This window comes from Mandrillus leucophaeus, unplaced genomic scaffold, assembly GCF_000951045.1.
Source record: "Mandrillus leucophaeus isolate KB7577 unplaced genomic scaffold, Mleu.le_1.0 Scaffold28, whole genome shotgun sequence".
NCBI lineage: Eukaryota > Metazoa > Chordata > Mammalia > Primates > Cercopithecidae > Mandrillus > Mandrillus leucophaeus.
Window position 1 is genome coordinate 1,336,145 of NW_012102920.1, and position 6,015 is coordinate 1,342,159.

The window sequence follows — 6,015 nt, forward strand, 5'->3', positions numbered from 1 at the left end:
CAGATGCCACACACCCACACGCACATACGTGCGCACATACATGTACCAGGCACGCACCCCAGCCAGGTGAAGGAGGGTGAGGGTCAAACCAGGCTGCACCGAGCACCCGTGGTGGCTCAGCTCCGGTTGGCCCAGCTCCAGGCTGTGAGGAGAAGCGAGATGGCGGCATTCTTTAGGATGCTTTTATCCACTGTGGGAGCAGGAAGACAGCCAGGGTTATCACAGCACAATTTGAAAAACATACAAATAATTCATGTCAGCATGATGTCAGGGTGTTGTAAATAATGAATCCACACTTAAAACCCAGATTGATAGCTTCAAAGGGCAGCTCCCACCCCTGGACAGGTAACCAGGGCGCAGAGCCAGCCCCTCTTGGTTCTGAGAAGCAAGCTCAGAAGAGTTCAGGTCAGGGGAGCCCCGGGACCACCCTTGCTGGGAGGGAATGGGTGGAGCACGGCCCACGCAGTAAGCAGGGCCAAGGGTCTAGCAGCACCCGAGTGTTGCCCAAAGGGGAGGGAGAGGGTACCAGCCTGCGTGTGCCTGCTGGGAAGAACTGGAAATCCACGTGCTTCTGTTCTGCAAATCCCTTCACCAGGGTGTCGGCCACCAGAGTGGGGGAAAAAACTTCTCCTGCTGTGAGAGCTGGGGGCAGGCCCAAGGTGCTAGGGGCTCCCGGGAGGACTGGCCGTGGCCACCCAGGTCAGGATGGCAGTCCCGGGCCTTGGTGGCCAGTCCTCAGCTGCAGACCCCAGTGAGGACAGGGACCTTACCACCCACTGGCCGGCATCTGAGGCAGCAGTGCCCCCGTTAAACCTGAGATGGCCGGGCGCGGTGGCTCACGCCTGCAATCCCAGCACTTTGGGAGGCCAAGACGGGCGGATCTTGAGGTCAGGAGATCGAGACCATCCTGGCTAACACGGTGAAACCCCGTCTCTACTAAAAATACAAAAAATTAGCCGGGCGTGGTGGCAGGCGCCTGTAGTCCCAGTACTCGGAGGCTGAGGCAGGAGAATGGCGTGAACCCGGGAGGCGGAGCTTGCAGTGAGCCGAGATCGTGCCACTGCACTCCAGCCTGGGTGACAGAGCGAGACCCCGTCTCAAAAAAAAAAAAAAAAAACCTGAGATGAACTTCTGTGGGTCTCTTGGGAAGGAGCTCCGCCCCAGCCTCTGGGCCCCCAGGACGATGGCCGTCACTGAGTGGTGATGTCATGTCGCCCATTGGCCTCTTCTGCCTGTGGCCATACAACAGGCCCAGGCCTGTTCCATCCCAAGGGAGGTGGATCCTGACTGGAGCTGGCGGAGACTTATGGCCACACCCTGCCAAGGTGTGCCCACTGGGACCTGGACCCAGCCTGTCACAGCCCCTCTCCCTGTGCCATCCGCCAGCTCAAGCTTGACTGATCTCCGTATGAATATTCATACAGCGTTCTACCGGGACCGTTGTTAATATTCTGAGAAAGCGGCACGAATGCCCGTCCCTACATTGTGAGCCATGGTCACCGTGCTGCTGATATGATGGTGGCTGTGGATGTTTCGGATGCAACTGTCAGGCCTCCAGGCTTGGGAGGGTGGGGGCAGTACCGCCATCTCCAGGCCCCACCAGCACCCGTCCTCTGACCACAGACCTCCCAGCCACCCCACCTGCCCCTGGCCTTCACCTACCACCGTCTCCTTATCTGACCCAACCTCGACCAACGGCACCTTCCTCACCCCCTTCTTTCTCACCTATCCTGCCCCTGCTTCTCCTGCTCTGCTCTGACCCCTCTTCCCTCCCCGCCCTGCATTTACCTCACACCCACAGCCCTCACAGGATGGGGACACCAAGGTCCTCGCATAAACCAAGCCGCTTTACAGAGCCCACTTCCCAAACAGAGCTGGTACCCTCCTCCCCTGGGCCCTGGGGCTGGGTCAGCGCCTACCGGCTCCCCAGGCCTGCCCCATGCCCTCAGCTAGAGGCAAACCCAAGCTCATGGGCGCGGCAAAGCCGGCAGGAGGGGCCCTGGGGGCTGTGGCTCACTCCTGCACGGCCCTCCTGCTGCCCTGAGAATCCCTTGGCCCCGACTGTTCCCATTGGTCGGGTGGGGCTCTGTGGGGCCCCGCCCCACCCGCCCCTTCCCGTCTCCGCCCAGGTCAGGACGGCAGGTGGCCCCAGCAGGGCTGGCCTGAGATGGAGGAACGCGGCCCCGACCTGGGCTATGGGGAGACTCTGGATGTGGCGGTGGATCCGCTGACGGGGCTTCGGATGTGATTATGTCCTGGGGACTGATGGCAGCCTGAGAGCACCGAGACCCAGCTCTGCCTTCCGCCTCCCACGGGGCTTCTCCTCTGCAGGAGGCCGTACGCGGACTACAGGGGAGGGGAAGCGGCCCCGCAGGGAGGGGGCGCCTGGCAGCCCGCCCGCCGCAGCAGCCTGCCACCCCGCCCCCAGGCACAGTGCGGGCCACACACCTCGCGCCACAGCAGCCCTGCCAGAGCCCGTGTGACACAGCTGCCGGCATGCCCGGGCACGCTGCCCAGCTGGGCTGGGGGAGGGGCGCCGGGCCAGGAGCCGCTGAATCAGCTGCACCCGGACAGCCCCGCCTGGGCAAGGATGCTGGTGCGGCGGGGCGCGCTCTCTTTTGGGAACTGTCGGGAGGCGCGCCAGGCGGTGGGGTGGGGGGGTTTCTGGACTGCGGCCTCTGCAGCCTGCTGCATGGGAAGTGCTGCTCACCAGGGCTGGGTGCAGGGCAGCCCCTGCCTCCAAGGGCATGAGAGGAGGCCTGCAGGGAGGGCCTGGGCAGAGAGGGGACCTTTCCTAAGGAGACCCATAAAGAAGAAGAGAAACGCACTGGCCTCTGCAGATCGAAGCACGTTTGTCTCCCCCAGAAAACGCTGAATCAGCACTCACAGCACTGGCAGGGCACGCGCCCTCCTCCGATCGCACGCTGGAGGGGACAGGCCCTTCCAAGGTCACAGAGCATCAATATCACCATCGACGCAGCGGCACAGGGGTCGTCCTCTGGTCCAGAGTGGGGACCGCGCCTGGCCCTGACGTCCTTCCTGCTGGGGGCTGTGTCTGGAACCCGACACCTTCCCCCTCAGCCCCTGCTGTCCTGTCCTGCCCCCGGGGGAGGGGCGGGAGGTGGGGGACATTCCTGTGTTTGTGCGTTTGGGGTGGTTTTGCCCGTGGAGGCTGCACACGGGGACTCTGCCGGGGCAGCCTTCCGAGGCCACCTGGTCCCCCCTGCGCTGGGGACGGGACAGCACATGGCCCATCTTGACTGAGCATCTTAGACCTTGAAATCCCCAGCACCACCCCCTTCCAGCCATTGCCTGCCCTCTGCTGGCTCCTCGGCTCGGATTCAGCTTTTCAGCAACAGAGACCCCCGGGCTGGTGCCCAAGCTGGTGTCCCCATGTGGTGGACGACAGGGAAAGGGCGGCTCTGGGAGCCACTCGGCACAATCCCCCGGGGCCAGCATCAGACCCCACTAAGTCAACAGCCCTGGCTGGCTGTGGTGGCTTTCTCCACACTCCGTGCCCGGCTGTGACTTCCTGGCTCAGCACTCCATTCAGCCTGAGACTGAGCCGCTCCCCACCTCCAGATCTCCCTCCCACCTGTCTCCACCTAGGGGCCGCCCTCCCCAGAGCCCCTCTGACTCCTCCCTCCCCGGCCCACCCAGCTCCCCCTCAGCTTCGCCCCTGCCTTGGGCTGGAGACCTTCTCTGTGGTCCAGGCTCAGGGATTGGTCCAGGCTCGCCCACCCTCCCCCATCCTCCAGGCTGAACACTGAGCTCTGGTGCCAGGCTCCTCACTCCCAAACCCATGACTCTCAAACCCACTGCTGTCACTGGGGGCCTCTCATCCAGCCAGTGCTGGGCAGCTCTGATTCCAGAACCTTCCCAGTACGTTCCTGACCTCCAGGCCAGTCTGCAGCTACCTCCACTTCCCCTCGTCCCCAGGAGCAGCCAGCGGCCCTCCCTGCCCACACCTGTCCTTCCCAGCTCACCCAGGTCCGGCCGCCGCCCGAGTCCCTGGGGCCACTTGCCTCCCTCACAGGCAACCCGGGCCACTGGCAGCAGGAGGGGAGCCGCTGTATGGACCAGCCGCCTTGAAAGGATGGATCCTGTCTCCTAACCAGCTCCCAGCTCCCTCTAAAGCGGCTGCACACTGCCTGAGACCTCTGCAGGAGGCCACAGCGGCCATGTGCTTAGGTTCCGTCTCAAGACCTTCCCAGTCCTCGACTCCTCACCACTGCTGGAAGCCCCTGGAAGCCTCCAGGCATGTAGGTTTCAGACAGGTGGAGCCCACCACCAGCAAATCAGGCTGCTCTAAATGTGACGTTTCCGTGGAATGCCCTGATCCCCCGGCAGAGATCCTGGCATGTCTCCCCACCCAGCAGAAACACAGCTGCTGCTGGGAGGGCTCAGGCTGCCCAGGACGGACAGTCGCAGACATACAGCACCATCGGCGGTCCCTGGAGATCCCTCTCTGGGTGGCACCCTTACCAGTCACTGCAGCATGGTCTGGTCTGGGTGTCTGTCACTGTGGACAAAGGGCCTGGGGACAACCTCCAGGTAGCTCTGGCCTTCCTTGGAGCCGTGGCCGCTGCACAGCTCAGCTGGTCATCTGGGACCTCAAGGGGAGAACAACTTCGAAAACAGAATCTGTCAAACAGGGGAAACGCCTGGTTAACACAGCCCAAGTTTGGCAGGTCTGCTGGGGAGCGGTCGCAAGCAGCTCCACCACCCCTCAGATCCCCCACAGGGCTCTTTAGCCACCCAGGGGAGCCGGGTTAGAGAGGCTCCCGCAAGACACACATCATGGCCATGGGGAAGCTTCTTGGCTCTTGCAGCCTGTGACATGCCCCTGGCCAGGGAACGGCCTGAGCGTAGGAGGTTGAGGCTACAGTGAGCTGTGATCGTGGCCACTGCAGCCTTGGCAGCAGAGCGATACCCCATCTCTTTTTTTTTTTTTTTTTTTTGAGAAGGAGTCTGGCTCTGTGGCCCAGACTGGAGTACCGTGGCCGGATCTCAGCTCACTGCAAGCTCCGCCTCCCGGGTTCCCGCCATTCTCCTGCCTCAGCCTCCCGAGTAGCTGGGAACACAGACGCCCGCCACCTCGCCCAGCTAGTTTTTTGTATTTTTTAGTAGAGACGGGGTTTCACCGTGTTAGCCAGGATGGTCTCGATCTCCTGACCTCGTGATCCGCCCGTCTCGGCCTCCCAAAGTGCTGGGATTACAGGCTTGAGCCACCGCGCCCGGCCCCATCTCTTAAAAAAAAAAAAAAAAAAAGGAAAGCTTTAAAAAATACCCTTATTATAATCCAGCCACGAGTGGCTCCTTCTGTGGGAACTGCTTCCTTGGGTCTGATGAGACATTCAGTGGTCACGGTGGCGCCTGTCCCTGTACTCAGTGGTCCTGTGGGCTGGTGGCTCCTGTACACAGCAGTGCGGATGAGGCATTCGCACTGTCGTGGGGAGTTCTATCAGATCGAGATGGCCTAGGCAGGGAACAACGGAAAACATGCCAAATCCACTGAAAACCAGAGTGAAGCCAGGCGGGGAGGGCCAGGGAAGCCCCCAGGGAAGGCAGGAGCCCTCCTGCAGCCTCTCTGGTGTGGGGCGTGGCCAGGTGTGACCAGTCAAGGGCATAGCCACCTTCACCCACACCTGGCAAAGCAAAAAGACCAGGCCACTCTCCCAGGCCAAGCCTCACAGGGCCCGTTGGCTAACTGCCCCAGCTTTGTGTGCACAGGTAAGGCTGTGTATCCAGGCCCTGCGCCCACCTCAGGACTCGGCTGCGGCCTGGCATCCCCTGTGGGACACACAGAGCCCCCAGACCTTGGGATCAGAAGCCCGGTCTGGGAAGCAGTGCTCCACACCAAGCTTCAGCCCTGGGTTTGGTAAAACAAGTGTCACCCTCCTAAGCTTTTCAGGGGCACACATTTTAGTAATGATTTCACGAACTCTGCCGTCAAAAACAAAACCCCAAAAGTTTGGTGAAACGGTTCCACAAAACTCTACAATGGATAGCTTG

The 6,015-nt window shown here is 61.8% G+C and overlaps 1 long non-coding RNA gene across 1 annotated transcript; it reads right to left on the reverse strand.

Moving 5' to 3' along the window:
• Positions 1-230: 230 nt before the first annotated feature.
• LOC105543244 lies at positions 231-1,778 on the reverse strand. Its single transcript, XR_001006597.1, has 2 exons — positions 1,119-1,778; positions 231-813 (listed from the first exon to the last, which is right to left on the reverse strand). It is a non-coding gene; the product is annotated as an uncharacterized LOC105543244 (long non-coding RNA).
• Between the last annotated feature and the right edge of the window lie 4,237 nt (positions 1,779-6,015).